Source organism: Leopardus geoffroyi, chromosome X, assembly GCF_018350155.1.
Source record: "Leopardus geoffroyi isolate Oge1 chromosome X, O.geoffroyi_Oge1_pat1.0, whole genome shotgun sequence".
Taxonomy (NCBI): domain Eukaryota; kingdom Metazoa; phylum Chordata; class Mammalia; order Carnivora; family Felidae; genus Leopardus; species Leopardus geoffroyi.
The window spans coordinates 14,815,323-14,831,334 of record NC_059343.1 but is presented as its reverse complement, the minus strand read 5'-3'; the positions used below and the strand labels follow the sequence as shown (position 1 = coordinate 14,831,334).

At 41.7% G+C, this 16,012-nt stretch overlaps 1 non-coding gene across 1 annotated transcript; it reads left to right on the top strand.

The window, feature by feature from the left end:
* The first annotated feature begins 2,123 nt into the window (after positions 1 to 2,123).
* Positions 2,124 to 2,280, top strand: LOC123595574. The gene has a single exon (XR_006711259.1). It is a non-coding gene; the product is annotated as a U1 spliceosomal RNA (small nuclear RNA).
* The last annotated feature ends 13,732 nt before the right edge of the window (positions 2,281 to 16,012 follow it).

The window sequence follows — 16,012 nt, the reverse complement described above, 5'->3', positions numbered from 1 at the left end:
TTTTTTTTTTTCTGGTTTTTAGGAAAAGCACGGAAAATAAGTGTGTGAGGTCATAGCAGCTACCAAATTAGAAATAGATATCTTGGATTAAATCCACTTAATCTATTCCTGTCATGAATCTGGTAACAATATGTAACAATATATAACAATATGCTGGTTTTGACCACTTGGTGCCAAGCCACTAGGGTTTTCTTTTTCATAACATGGTGAATATTTGATGAGGAAATGAAGGTGCCTTTCTCTTCAGCTTTTCAGGAAGCATATTAGAGATTTTTTCAGGTAGGAACAGTGAATTAGCAGTGAGGGAAAATGGAGTCAGAGGCAACAGCAGGGCTTTGCAGAGTCTCCTGCCTCCTCCAAGATGCAAGGTAACAGTGCTGTGACCTCAAGCTTCACCCATGTGGAGCCAGCATTCCTGGGCCAATCATGCCATTTTCATCCCTGAGCGTTAGTGCCTTTGTGCCAGGAATTGCAGCAACATTACTTCTGGACCAAATGAAGAGTGGTTTATCTGTGTAGGTTAAGAAAAACCAATAACCGAGGGGCGCCTGGGTGGCGCAGTCGGTTAAGCGTCCGACTTCAGCCAGGTCACGATCTCGCGGTCCGTGAGTTCGAGCCCCGCGTCAGGCTCTGGGCTGATGGCTCAGAGTCTGGAGCCTGTTTCCGATTCTGTGTCTCCCTCTCTCTCTCTGCCCCTCCCCTGTTCATGCTCTGTCTCTCTCTGTCCCAAAAATAAATAAACGTTGGAAAAAAAATTAAAAAAAAAAAAAAACCAATAACCGAATATTCATTGGTAGAGGTCCAATTTAGTTCTAGGTAGTAATATTGAAAGCTTTATAATGTGCCATCCCATATATATAACTATGACCTTCAACTTGGGGACATTTGCTTTGATCTGGTTTTGAGGAGCTGGCAAAGGGTTTCTTAGAATCACATCCAGTTCAGTTCATTTCAATTTTGATCAAAAGCGTGTATTTTCTAGGTCAGTAAGAGTTAAAAAGTACCATGCCACCATTTAACTGAGCTCCTTGTTTATGAAGAAAGAACACTAATACTTAACCACTGAATGAATGCCTGCTATGTGCCAAGAATTTTCCATACATTTAGAGTTGCCAGATAAAATACAGGAGGCCTGTTAAATTTGAATTTCAGATAAGCAAAAAGTAATTTTTTAGGGTAACTATGTATTTTTATCCTGGATATGTGTGGAACAAGGGTTGAAGACTAAATAAGCTTTCTAATCATTGTCCAAAAAAGCATTTTTGAAATTGCCCCTCTGGGCCCAGAGCTTATAATGAAATCAGGATCTGGGAGAAAAGCTTAAGAACCAAATCATTGTGCAAATGTGTAATGTTTGTAGAAAGAGGTGCACATACTTATACTAAAAATTTTTTTGGTTTTTATCTGAAATTCAAATGTAACTTGGAATCCTATATTTCTATTTGCTAAATCTGGCAAACCTACATACATTATCTCTGAGGCTTCAGATTCTCTGAAATGTTTTCTCTTAGGTCACCTTTTTCCAGATGAAGCAATAGCTTCAGAGGCTCTCCAGCATCTATTCTCTCCATCCTCCTTCTAATAGAACCCCAACAGTGTTCAGGTATCCCCACTTCCAAGGTGGTGGGTGCTTATTAGTCAGTCAATCAATGACTAGGGCCCATTTAGACTAAAGGAAAGGACTTAACATCCTATGATTTGAGGGAGAGGTTTTCCCTTTTATCCTGCTGGATGAACAAGGAAGCAAGTACCCAAGTTGCCACTGGCAGCCATTTTGTGACTAGAGGAAAACCATCCTTAGGCCAAAGCCTGTGCCCTACCTAAGGCAAAGCTGAAAATTAGAAAAAACAAGCAAAAAACCTGGGTTCTTGATGATAACACCTAGTTACTTAATTAAACAAATTCTGCCTTGTCCTTGCATTTAAGACAGTTTGAGTCAAAGTTTCTATTAGATGCCTCAAAGTGTCCCACTACAGAGCCCATGTGTGCTACTCATGATGGGTCTCAATAGTAAATAAATAAATGGCCATGAAGATGTAAGACATTTTTATCCTGGATACACATGGGACAGGTATGGAAGACTACATAAGCCTCCTAATCATTGTCAAAAAGCATTTAGGATGATACTTACCTACCAGGGAAGATATCATGATCACGAAGGTGGTTCTCTCAGGGTAAGTCTCATCCACTGCACTCAGGTCATTCTGACTCCAGCAATTTCCCCAAACACGGAAAATGCGACAGCAATTTCTGTTAGTGAAAGGCTACATTTGCGGGGCGGGGGGGGGGGGGGGGGGGGGGGGGGGGGGGGTGGGAAGCATCTATAAAGTGCCCACTGGGCTTAGACTTCATAATGCAAGATCTAGGAGAGGTGTGCCTGAGTGGATCAGTCGGTTAAGCCTCTGACTTCAGCTCATGTCATGATCTCACGGTTCAAGAGAACCATGTCAGGCTCTGTGCTGACAGCTCAGAACCTGGAGCTGCTTCAGATTCTGTGTCTCCCTCTCTCTCTGCCCTCCCCGGCTCACGCTCTGTCACTCTCTCTCAGAAATAAAAATTGTTTTTAATTAAAAAAAAAAGATCTAGGAGAAAAGCTTAAGAATCAAGTCGATATGGAGGCACCTGGGTGGCTCAGTTAAGCATCTGACTTTGGCTCACGTCATGATCTCACGGTTTTTGAGTTTGAGCCCTGTGTCAGGCTCTGTGCTGACAGCTCAGGGCCTGCTTGGGATTCTCTCTCTCTCTGCCTCTCTCTCTCAAAAATAAATAAACATTAAAAAAAAAAAAAGAATCAAATCAATGTGTAAATTTCTAGTGTTCGTAGGAAGGGGTGAGCATTAGTTGTTCCTTGGCCCTAATCAGAGCTTAAATCAGTCTGTCAGATCTTACATGTTTTCATTTAAAGTTCATGCCATTTGAGAAAATGTCATTTTAGAAATGCGAGTCCAGTACCTCATTTTAAACTATTAAAACCTCTATCCCTATCCTCCAGGCACTAAGTTTAACCACAAACAGTGTAGAAAGAACAGAAATGTCAGCCTCAAAAGACCCAAGAGGGAAAACCACACCAGAATAGAATACCATATGAAAGTGGATGGTTGGCAAGGCAGTGTAGTTTAGTGGCTAAAACCATAGACTTAGGGAGCCAGATTGCTGTATTCAAATGCCAGCTCTAGTTATGGCCTTGGGTAAATTATTCAACTTCTTTGTGCCTCAGTTTCTTCCTCTGTAAAATGGGATGATAATAATAGTTCTCACCTGGTAGATCTGTGTGAGTGACTGTTTGTGAAATGCTTAGAGTACCTGGTCCGTGGTAAGGATTTTATAAGGATTAGCTGTTATTGAGCAGGCTCAATTCTGTGGAATATAAACTTGAAGCAGTTTATTTTTCTCCAATCACTACTTTGAACCATGTATTTTTTATGTATAAGTGACATATAATATCCCATTAGTTTCAGGTGTACATCATAGTGATTTGATATTTTGATACCTTGTGAAATGATCACCACAATAAATCTAGTTACCATCTGTCACCATACAGTTATTACAATATTTCTAGGAGATATATATATGTATTTCCTTTGCTGTACATTACATCCCCATAACTTATTTGTTTCATAACTGGAAATTTGTCCCTTTTTTAAAATTTTTTTAACGTTTATTTATTTCTGACAGGCAGAGAGAGACAGAGCATGAGCAGGGGAGGGGCAGAGAGACAGAGGGAGACACAGAATCCGAAGCAGGCTCCAGGCTCTGAGCTGTCAACACGGAGCCCAACACGGGGGCTCGAACTCACAGACCGTGAGATCACGACCTGAGCTGAAGTCGGACGCTCAACCGACTGAGCCACCCAGGCACCCGGGAAATTTGTCCTTCTTAATCCCCTTTCCTATGTCACCTAAGAATCATGTTTTTATGGTAAATTTGCCTTTCATGACCCTTCACATGTCGGATAGTTTTTCTGACTTTTTAGGTCTTTTTCAGCTATTAAAAATCAACCCAGTTTAAAACTCGAATGTTACATTTTCTTTAAATTTCATTTCCCCCACCTGTTTCCCACCATCATCACCTGCCAGGCTTGTGGCTCAAGGCACCTGAAGTGACCAAGGGCCGTGGCCAGCCCTTTCACTTCTACCTCGGTTCCTCCGAGAGCATGGTCAGTCCCCTTGCCAAATCTAACTCCCCTGACCATAGGGGTTCCTAGGAGGTAGAGGGGAGAAGCTCTTCTCTTAACAACCCATGAACATCACCCCGCTTTCCTGTGCTCGTCTCCCCACCCTTCATCCTGGCCATAGTTGACCTCTGTGTAGAGGGCATCTGAATGACAGGTGTAAATCCTCCTTCCGGCTCCCGTCTGCAGAGCCACTACCCACGGCCTCTGGCTGTCACTTCTCTGACAGAAGCCCTCTGTCAGAGGAAGCAACAGGAAAAATCTCTCTCAAGATACTTCACCCGTGTGTCAACGACACACCGAAAACCAGCCAGAATCTCCCAAGGTTAACTCAATAAAAGTCGGAGTTCCAATAACTCAAAGAACCATTCCAGCATCCTGAAAGAATGTTTCCACATTCACTGCTTGGGTCTGAATAATGGTTCCAATGGTTCGAATAGTATGTGATCTTGAAGATTCTGTCTCGGTCTCCTCATCTGTAGTAGAGGAATGATAATAAGCTGTTATGAAGATTAACGTTGGGTTAGATGAGTTAATGCATGTAAGGTGCTTAAGGCTGTGCTGGCACAAAGAAACTGATCAATAAATGCTAATTGCAATTATTATACACCAGGCATTGGGCATACATTATCTCTTTTAATCCTCACATTGACCCTATGAGTGATGTCTTAGTTCGGGTTTCCCCAAAAGAAGACCCTGAGACAACAGTTTGAGTGTTAGTAGTGTTGTCTGAGAGTTAATCCCAAGAAACACCAGAAGATGAGTGGGCTGGTGAGACAGGGAAGAGAAGGAAGCCAATAATAGGTGCGTTATCAAGCCACTTACTGCTGTGGGTAATTGGAGCTCAGGAGCATTTACTGGGGGCTGCTGGGGACTGCTGGCAGATGATGTAGAACCTTCTTCCCTTCCAGGAAACTGCGCTGTTCCTCCAGCATACTGAAAGGTCTTCCAGGTATTAACTCCCCAGCATTTCTAGTTCTCCCAATGTGCAGGCAGAGTGTGCTGCCTCAGCCTGGGAAAGAACCTTTGGGAAGAGAGTCCCAAGTGATCACAATAAGCAGCCCTGGGCAGATGGAGGTGAGTGCCACAGAGATACAGCTAGGGTAACAAGAGTATGTCCCCCAGGCAAGAGTATTATTACACCCATTTTACCACCTGGCCACACTACTGAGCCCACAACTATGACCATTTTACAGAACACGTTTTTCAGAATTATAGTCATCATTTTTTTTAAAGGAAAGATTACGTTGACTTACTGCCTTTTAACTATTTATTTATTTATTTATTTATTTATTTATTTTTGAGAGAGAGAAAGTGCAAATGAGGGAGCAGCAGAGAGAGAGGGAAGAGTAAGAATTCCAAGCAGGCTCTGCACTGTCAGCACAGAGCCCTTCTGGGGGCTTGAGCTCACCAACTACGAGACCGTGATCTGAACCGGAGTTGGACACTTAACCGACTGAGCCACCAAGGTGCCCCGGAATTGTAGTCATCTTTAGAATTTTCTCCAACCACAGGCTGCTGGCAGAAATAGTGGAGAATAATATGGGCTCCACATTTGATGAGGGATCTTGGAAAGATTTAAACCTCTGAGGAAGAAACCTGAAACTTGGCTAGTTTGAGGATCCTCTGAGATAACAGTTACATATAGAAGCCTCTCCCAAACCACCACCCCTTGCCCGCCCCATTTTCAATCCCATAGGGTGGCTGTGGATTCTTTGGTCTACCCTAGTCTTGTCTGCTCAGATCATCTGAGATCAGCAGTATCCAGGGAGCTGGAATGTCTCAGTGCTAATAGATGTTGTTGCTGATGTAGAAGGGCTTTTTATTTCAAGAGGAACATCTAATAAAATAATGGAGATGCACTGTCTTTGTCTTTGTAAGCAGTGAGCCAGCTAATTTTACGGATAGTAACAGGAAAATAGTGAGAATTAGGACACACAATGAAGAATAAGTCTAGGGGCGCCTGGGTGGTTCATTCAGTTGAGCGTCTGACTCTTGATTTCAGCTCAGGTCATGATCCCAGGGTCATGGGATCAAGCCCCACATCGGGCTCTGCACTGAGCATGGAGCCTGCTTGGGATTCTCTCCCTCTCTCTCTCCTTCTGCCCCTCCCCTGTGCTTTAGTGCTCTCTCGCTCTCTCTCTCTCTCTAGTAAAATACAATTAAAATTAAAAAATGAAAAAACAAGAATTCTAACATCTTTCCATCTGGCCTAAATAATTTAATAGTTCTATATATCCCCAACCTGATGATTTTAGGTATAAAGGCAGGTTCCCAAACATCCAGTTTCTCTTCCTCCCCAACACAATGCACAATAAATTATGAAAGAGTCTTAAAGCCAGAGGAGTTGGTCAGAAACACTTATTGCCTCAGACACCTCTTTCTACTGAACATTCATAATTCTACACAACTTTTAAATACCAATAAATTATCTTTTCTTATGTTAATGTCTTAATCCAGATGAAACCATACTTCCCTAGCTAAACAGCAGTCTATTCATCTTCCTCTAGAAATAATATTAATCAACATTTCCTGAGTGCTTACTGTGTGCCAGGCATTGTGCTGAGCATTTTGCATGGATTATCTCATTCAATCCTCACAATAACCCTGAGTGCCTGGGTGGCTCAGTAGGTTAAGTGTCCAACTCTTGATTTCAGCTCAGGTCATAATTTCACAGTTCTTGAGTTCAAGCCCCGTGTCAGGCTCTGTGCTTATATATATATATATGTGTGTGTGTGTGTGTGTGTGTGTAATTTTATCTCAATATTTTAATTAAAAATGGAAAAATTAAAAACACACACAGCATTTAATTGGTAAAGGAAACAAATGAGTTCATACAGTCTAAGTATTAAAATGTAATAAAATGGCTGTGCTTTTCGCTTCCTAGGTTTACTATCTGACCTCATTCAATGCGATTTTACAGACTTCTTATAAGATACCTTGGTCTTCTGGGCTAGTTATATAAAAACACACACAGTGGAAAGCATATTGATCTTGCTTCTTCTCAAATCCATAAAACAATTCTCACTCTCTAAAAATGTTCTAATATAATAATGCATCATTAGCAAACATTGGTCTTCTGTGTATACTTTTCTCCAGTACCTACACAACATAAAGCAGAGATTAGGTAAAGAGCAATAGCTACTGCCCTTGGCAAAGCGGAAAAAACTCTTCTAGCAGTCCTCAATTATTTAGTTTTGTCACCTATATTGATCAATGTACCATATTAATGGCTTTGCATTGAAAATAAAGATTATGTCTTATTCATTTTTGTTTTTTGCCAATGCCCAGGACAGGACCTGATGCTCAATCAGCATTTGCTCAATGAGTGAACGAATCAGTGAACTGATCAATGAGTTCCCACATCATTTTGTACCATGTTGATGCACGATAGAGGAAAATTACGGATTTAGACAATTACCTGAAGAAAAAAAGAAGGATAAATAGAAAAGTGGCTAGGTAAATTGAGGCTATACCCTTTGGAGGAGACAGGTTGGAATAAGAAAGCATGGGAGCTGTGGAGTGACCCTGATCTCCTTGCACCATTGCCTCAAGGCTTGATTTCATTTCTCTAAAAGAAATTCTTGACCAGCTTTACACATATAAATCCAATATGGTTTCCAACATGCTTAAGGAAGTGAAAAGGTACAATGCACAGAAAATGAAACATGATAGCCTTTTCACTATCAAGGGACACAATTATTCAGTTCAGAATGTATAAGTTTTTATTATGTTCTCAAGCAAAGGCAAGGATATGATGTGAAGCACATTAAATAAGATGTGTCACAGAGCAGAATCTTTACAGTTTGTTTCTCTAGCAACCTCTCCACTAAATTCTCACAGATTTCATTTTTAACACAATGACAAAAGATCAAGTCCACGTGATTTTATACATTTGTCAAATACAATTTTTACAAGATAGATTGAAATAAGAAAAATGGCTACATTTCTAAACCGAACTCAAAATATGTCTGCTGATGACTATAAGTTACTTTGCAATGTCTAAAAAAATCAAGATGGATTTGTGAATGAACGGAGGGATGGATGAACGAATAGGTGTGTGATGAAGTAAATAAAGTAAAATGTTAATTGTAGAATCTGGATGGTGGGTATGTGAATGTTCACTGTGCAACTCTTTCAACTTTTGATATTTTGAACATTTTGATAAAAATGTCAGGGAAATGCTACTTTGATGGAAATATTGTATGTTGCTTTATGATTTCAAGTTTCTCTTGAAGTTATGACCAAATCGTTGCTAATCAGCTTTAGTATTCCAACTTAACTGGGACCACTTTCACACACACACACATACACGCACACACACACACACGACATAAATCATTAACTTGCATTGCCATAATAACCCCAAAATAGAGACCACTTTTTATTCTACATGTTTGTAAGATTTTCAGCTGAATCCACCCATCACCTGCACCATAGAACCTTCCAAGAATTGACTTAAAGCTGCCAGGGCAATATATCTATCTATATCTATATCTATATCTATATCTATATCTATATCTATATCTATATCTATATCTATCTACCTATATATTTATCTTCTCATTTATTTTATTTATTATATGTAGGGCTATGCCTGTGTGTTAGTCTCTTCTCCAAACAAGATAGAGGTAAGAATTACATGGAAGAATAAACCTAGCTGGATACACCCCTATCCTAGAAAGTTGCTTGGCATATGCCTTTAGTGTACCAGAAAGACAATTCTCTATGTAGAAGTTATTTTAAAGAATCTTAGCTTCTGAGGAGTGTGTGGTGGGCTCAGTCAGTAGAGCATGTTGAATCTTGATCTCAGGATCGTGAGGTCAAACCCCGTATTGGGCATAGAGCTTACTTAAAAAAAATTGTTAGCTTCTGAGATACTATAGCTACAAAGTTTAGAGGGGGCAGGTGGAGAAAAAAGATCATAAAGACAAATAGAGGGGCACCTGGCTGGCTCAGTTGGTAGAATGTGCAACTCTTGATCTCGGGGTTGTGGGTTTGAACTGAGCCCTATGTTGGATATAGAAATCACTCAAAAATAAAATCTTAAAAAAAAAAAAAAAAGACAAATCGAGAAAAAAATCTTTAAATGTAGGAAATTGGGGGTATGAAGGAGGATCATAAATAATCCCCATGGCAAACTGTATTTTCCAAAGATGGCTGCAACAATACCTCTCATCCCACACGTCCTTCTTACAATGTGACTTTGACACTCTGCCCATGGAGAAGTGGGGGTCTATGTCCCTTCCCTTGAATCTTAGCCGGCTTGTAACTGTGGTGAAAATGACATCAAGTGATTTTCAAGGTCAGGTTAAAAAAGGCAATATAGCCTCTGCTTGGTTCTTTTGGGGAGTTCATTGTTTTTATCCAGCTACACTCTTGTGAGAAAGCCTGGAGAGGAATCAACACCCAGTTTCAACTTACCATGTGTGTGAGTGAGTCACCTCTGGAAGTGTATCCTCCAGCCCTAGAAAAGCCACCCAAGTTGATTCTGCCTGAATTAGAGACAGTCAGTCTACACCAAGCCCTGCTCAAATTGAGATTTATAATCAAAGTAAATAATCAGAAGCCACTGCTTCTGGGGGTGATTTGTCGTGCAGCAATAGGAGACAGATTTTGCAACCAACTGACATCTATCAATAATCCAGCTATTTCAATTAAACTAATTTTGTTAGTCTGTCACATATGAAACCTTTTTTTCATGAAAATTACTATCAAATGGCCAGGTTGGCTTGAGTTCATCTGTCCAACAAAGATTAATGAGAGCCTGTGATATAGAAAACACTGTACTTATCACAGTGGGGATACATAAATGGAGCAGCCAATCATCATAAGCTATATTTTCCTTATTATCTCTCCTCCAAACTACTAATAGACATGGACATAATCAAAAAGTAATTGTGAGAAAAGAAAGAAAAGGCTGTTACTTTACTGATTCATAAGCAAGGCAATCAACTCCTGAAAACATCACATAGCCTAACCAGATAAAAACAAAACCTAAGTTTATTTTCTAACTAATCGATTTCACTAATGTAGAAGATAAAACCTCAGGACTTTGTTGATAGGCAATTTCAACGCATCTTGTTGTCTATTCTCTGGCTTTCAAGCAAAAGAGTATCTAACTAAATATATCCATTAAATGGTTACAATGTCTCACTCCCCTTTGGAAACTTTATCTATAAAGGATGCATTTACCCAGGGCAAGATCAAGGAATTGTATTCATGTTAGGAACCCCAACCTCCCTTTTCTGCTCCTTTTTCCAGCCTCCACATCATTACAGATTCAGTACCCCCTGTGTTCTCCTACCCTCTCCTTTTCAAAAGTAGCTCTGGGGAAAACACCTGATGAATTGATTGAAACCAGCCTATAAATGGCTGTTAATATGTTATATGTAATCAGGAAGCTTACCACTCCTCAGAATGGAAAATAAAAGGGCAAATGAGGTGCCCCTGAACCCAGAAGGTTGTGCTGCCTGGTGACTGGAGTTCGGAATGCTATGCTACTTGAAGGAAGCCAGGAACCTGTATTCCCACCAACATTGCAGGAACCCTATGATGGCCTCAACAAAGGGGTTTTTTGGTTGGTTTGTTTGTTTGTTTGTTTAAGTAGGCATTCTTGTCCAGCGTGGAGCTCAACGTGGGGCTTGAACTCACAACCCGAGATTGAGACCTGCACTGAGATCGAGAGTCGGATTTAGGGGCGCCTAGGTGGCTCAGTCGGTTGAGCATCCGACTCTTGATTTCGGCTCAGGTCATGGTCTCATGGGTTCAGGGCTCAGAGCCCCGTGTCAGGCTCTGTGCTGATAGTGTGGAGCCTGCTTGGGATTCTCTCTCTCTCCCCGTCTCTTTGTCTCAAAATAAACTAAAAGAAAAAAGAAAAAAAAGAGTCGGATTTAGCTTAACTGAGCCACCCAGTTGCCCCAGAAAAAGGTTTTTTTTAATGACATAGGGAAACTACGATATAATGTTTGGTGAAAAAAAAAGCAAAACTTACGTGACAAGATAGTAACTGCCATTTTGGGGGTCATTACCAGGTGTAGGCATTTTGCAACATTACCTCATTTAGCAAGATAATAATTCTCACAGAAACCCTATGGGATAGGTATTATCTCCACTTCACAGGTGAGAAAGTGGAGACCTTAAGAAAGGGTAAGTTTCATTAACATGTGAGTTCATGAAGGAAAGTATCTTTCTTTTTCACCCACATATTCCCAGTTATTTTTTGAAGAAATGAAAGCTTCACCACTAATAAGGGGCAGAGACCGAATTCAGATCAGGTATTCCTGCCTTCAGAGTTCATGTTCTTAATCACAACACACTGCTGCCTCCCAGAAGTCCAGCACGAGTTCAACTATGGGGAAAAAAATATTTGTTTATTTTTACGAAGATTAGAGAAATATGCTAAAATGTTGACAATGATTTTCTGATTACTTCTGGTTGTTGGGCTATGGTACTATAAATATACATATACATTTATATATTTTTTTACAGCAAACATAATTTGCTTTTGTAGTCAGAATAAATAATAGAATTCACCTCTTTTCTTAAAAATAAATATTGAAGAAGGGCACCTGGGTGGCTCAGTCTACAAGGGTCCAACTTCAGCTCAGGTCATGATCTCACGGTTGGTGGGTTCGAGCCCTGCATCAGGCTTTCTGCTGTCATTGTGGAGCCCACTGGGGATCCTCTGTCTCCCTCTCCCTCTGCCCCTCCCCTGCTCGTGCTCTCTCTCTCTCTCTCTCTCTCTCTCTCTCAAAAATAAATAAACATTAAAAAAAATAATAAATACTGAAGAGAGGCAGACTTTTCTTTTTCCTGGCTGTCATGGCATGCCTGCTGGAGGTTGCCATGGGAAAAATCAAGAAGACCTGGTCTCAGCCTGACTTCTGCGCTCAGCCACAGGTAGGTGAACAGGTTGGCCCATGGAATGCAATCTGTTGCTCCTCCTATTGAATGAATTAGTGCAGACAGGAATAGCAATTTAAACAGGTGTACTTTTTGATTTTACACTGTAGAGTCCTAGTTATCATCCTTTTTTTTTTCTTAAAGTTTTTATTTTTAAGTAATCTCCACACCCAACATGGGGCTCAAACTCACCACCCCGAGATCAAGAGTTGCATGCTCTACTGAGCCCGCCAAGTGCCCCATCATCCTTTTTTTTTTTAATTTTTAAATGTGTATTTACTTATTTTTGAGAGGGAGAGAAAGCGTGCGTGCGTGCGCGCGCACGCACACACACGCGCGCGCACACACACATGCACAAGTGGGGGAGGGGCAGAGAGAGAGACGCACAGAATCTCCCGAAGCCGACTCCAGACTCTGAGCTGTCAGCACAGAGCCTGACGTGGGGCTCGAACCCATGAACTGTGAGATCATGACCTGAGCCAAAGTTGAACGCTCAACCGACTGAGCCACCCAGGTGCCCCATCCTTTTTTTATTTTGAACATCTCAATAGCTACCTTGCTGCACCATATCAAGCCCCTTTCAGAGTGAAGGGCTGTTGTCCCAGCAGCTGGGACTGCTGTTGGCAGGAAGAGTGGAGCTATTAGCCGTTTAAGGAAGTGCCTCAGCTTCACCGAGCCACCTGGCCCAGGTGGCCTGCATCCAATGACTGATGGATTGGGCCTGTATGACAGATGGACTTCTCTGCCTGCCCAGTCCTGCTTTCTACCTCTCCTTTCCACAGGAGTTGACCCCTAGAGCACTCCCTAATAAACATTCTATGTCAATTTCAGAAGTCTACTTCCTGGGGAATCCAATCTGTGACAAATCTCAATTCTTATTTTATTTTTTCACCAAAAATCCATCTCATATTCAATGGAGAAAGAACATTATAGGAGGAAATGAGGAGTGGAAGGGCATTTTATAATCTAGCAACATATCAGTACAGAGAGTGAGCTTTTCCATTCACCCAAAAAGCTCTGTTATCACTAGGCCACTGTGGCTAAGATATTGTCCAAGTATCACTACTCTCCAAGGAATCTGGAAAGGAAGAATCTTCTTAACTTGCACCTTCCCTAAAAAAATGTAATCTATTGAACATACGTTAGGACTAGTGGCCCTTCTGTGCCACTCAAATCTTCCTACTGGTCACAGTGATGTCACCGTTTCTATCATCTGCCTCCCCAGTGGCCCCAGGCATTATCCAGCTTGTCACCAAAAGAAATCCTTATAGCTCTTGAAATAAAATGCAGGGAAAGCCAAAGTCTGACCATTCTTCTAAAGTAGACTCAATTTCTACGGTGGTAAATGCTTATTTCAAGGACAAGACTATCCAGAAGAAACACGGAGGCCACGTGCTGCTCCAGAATGGGCGAGGGAAGAAAGAAAGTTTTTGGAAGCACTGGTTGGTAGTAGCCGTAAGGGAAGCAGGTGGGCCCTCGCTGGGTCCAGCTAAAGAATGAATAAAGGATTGGCAGAGCACCACACACCCAATAAAGTGCCGTGTTACAACTCTCCACTGTTCCCCAGGGTCCCAGACCTGCTCCCAGCCCCATCTGTCTATCCCAGACCACTTCCCATCTTGCACCTCTGCTCCCGGGCACAGAAACCTCCATCTGCACTTGGATGTTAGGGAGATGGTGGCTTCCACTGCCCTGCAGGTGGGAAGGAAAGAAGAAGAGGGTCCACAGGGACAGTCATCCCTGGCACTCCACGTCTGAACCTTCAACACATTTTCTCACAGAAACACTGCCGTTATAGAGCAGTGTTCGGGCTCTGTGATACTATGGTGCTTCTGGAACATTGGTTAAATGTGCCCTTAATCAAGTTCTACAACTCCTTTTTTTTTTTTTTTAGTTTATTTATTTTGAGAGGGGGGAGGGGCAGAGAGAGAGAAAGAGAGATTGAGAGAGAGAGAGAGAGAAAGAGGGAGAATCCCAAGCAGGCTTCTCACTGTCAGTACAGAGCCCAATGCAGGGCTCGATCTCACCAACCTTGAGATCATGACCTGAGCTAAAATCAAGAGTTGGATGCTTAACCGACTGAGCCACCCAGGCGCCCGTACCCTGTTTCTGAGAGAAAATGCCATTGATTTAAAAATAAACTTTTGGGGGCACCTGACTGGCTCAGTCCCAAGGGTATGCAACTCTTGATCTTGGGGTCGTGAGTTCAAGCCCCATGTTGGGCATAGAGCCTACTTTAAAACACACACACACACACACAATAAAAAATAGTAATAAAAAAAGAAAAAGAAAAAAATGAAAATAAACATTGGCAGCAAAACCTCTTTGTGTATCGAAACCTCTCCTCTTCCTCTTCCTCATATACACACATATATATTTATATATATTAAGCATTAATCAAAGGTTATAACCCATGCAAGTTTCTAAAAATATGAGTTTCAGATCACGTGAATGAAATCCTTTCATTGATTAATTAAGCTGCAGCAAATTTCTTTTTTTTTTTTTTTTTTTTTTAATTTTTTTTTCAGCGTTTATTTATTTTTGGGACAGAGAGAGACAGAGCATGAACGGGGGAGGGGCAGAGAGAGAGGGAGACACAGAATCGGAAACAGGCTCCAGGCTCTGAGCCATCAGCCCAGAGCCTGACGCGGGGCTCGAACTCACGGACCGCGAGATCGTGACCTGGCTGAAGTCAGACGCTTAACCGACTGTGCCACCCAGGCGCCCCAAACTGCAGCAAATTTCTATAGACAGAATGTACATTGAAGGGAACCTACGTGCCGGCCATCCCTGTGGCACGGTGCTCAGACGACACACGCTTGCCCTCAGCTGGCCATGAGCTCTGCAGCTCACCAGCTGGGCAGGTGACTTCACCTCTGTAAGTCTCCCTTTCCTCATAATTTGACCTTCCTTAGAGTTAGAGCTGAGTCAGAGCTCAGAACGTACCAGGTTTTTGGGCACCTGGCTGGCTCAGTCGGAAGAACATGTGACGACTCTTGATCTCAGTCATGAATTCGAGCCCCACATTGGGTGCAGAGATTACTAAAAAAAAAAAAAACAAATAAATAAGCTTAAAGAAAGTATCAGGTTTTATCGCCATAATATGACTGCCACTGAAATGACTACAACCAGCCTTATATTAACTCAGCAACTGAAGGTTTCTTGGCCTCTATTTCAGATTACATATGTCAAATTGAGGGAAAGAATTAGTCATTGTTAAACAATTTGAGGGAGCAGTGGTGCGAAACTGACACCATTTGGAAGATCCTCTGTCTATATTTAATGTTTAATTTTTTTCTTTTCTTTTCTTTTCTTTTCTTTTCTTTTCTTTGCATTTGGTCCGGTTGAAAGCTTCCGGTTGTACTGACATCCATTACTCAAATACCTAAGTCATAAAAACGTGCAAATCATGGGCAAGAAACCCTGACCTCACACCTTCTTTCCAGTTTCGTGCACGTTGCTTCTCTTGTAACCCACATAAAAGTCAGCAACCCGCACAATCCAGTCTGCACACTGAGTGACATTCAAAGCAGCCCAGCTTCCAAAGGTAACTACACTTACTGGAGTCCCTGAGACAGTGACAAGTCAGGCCCAATTTGCAACTCTTACAATACTTACAATCCAGTTTTCTCCTTCCTTTCACTTGCAGTATCTCTCCCATCAGGCAAGGGCCATGGATTTCTCAATCCCTCGTTCTCCACTTCAATTTTTTAGAAGTAAGCTCTGTGCCCAATGTGGGACTTGAACTCATGACCCCGAGCTCAAGAGTCCCCTGCTCTACTGACTGAGCCGGCAGGGCACCCCCCCCCCCACTTCAAATTTTTAAAAAATCTTTCTACAACAGCTAACCTACATGATTTTCTCCCTTTTTTAAAAAAAGTATTTTTTTAAGTGTATTTATTTATTTTTTTGAGAGAGAGAGCAGGGGAGGGCCAG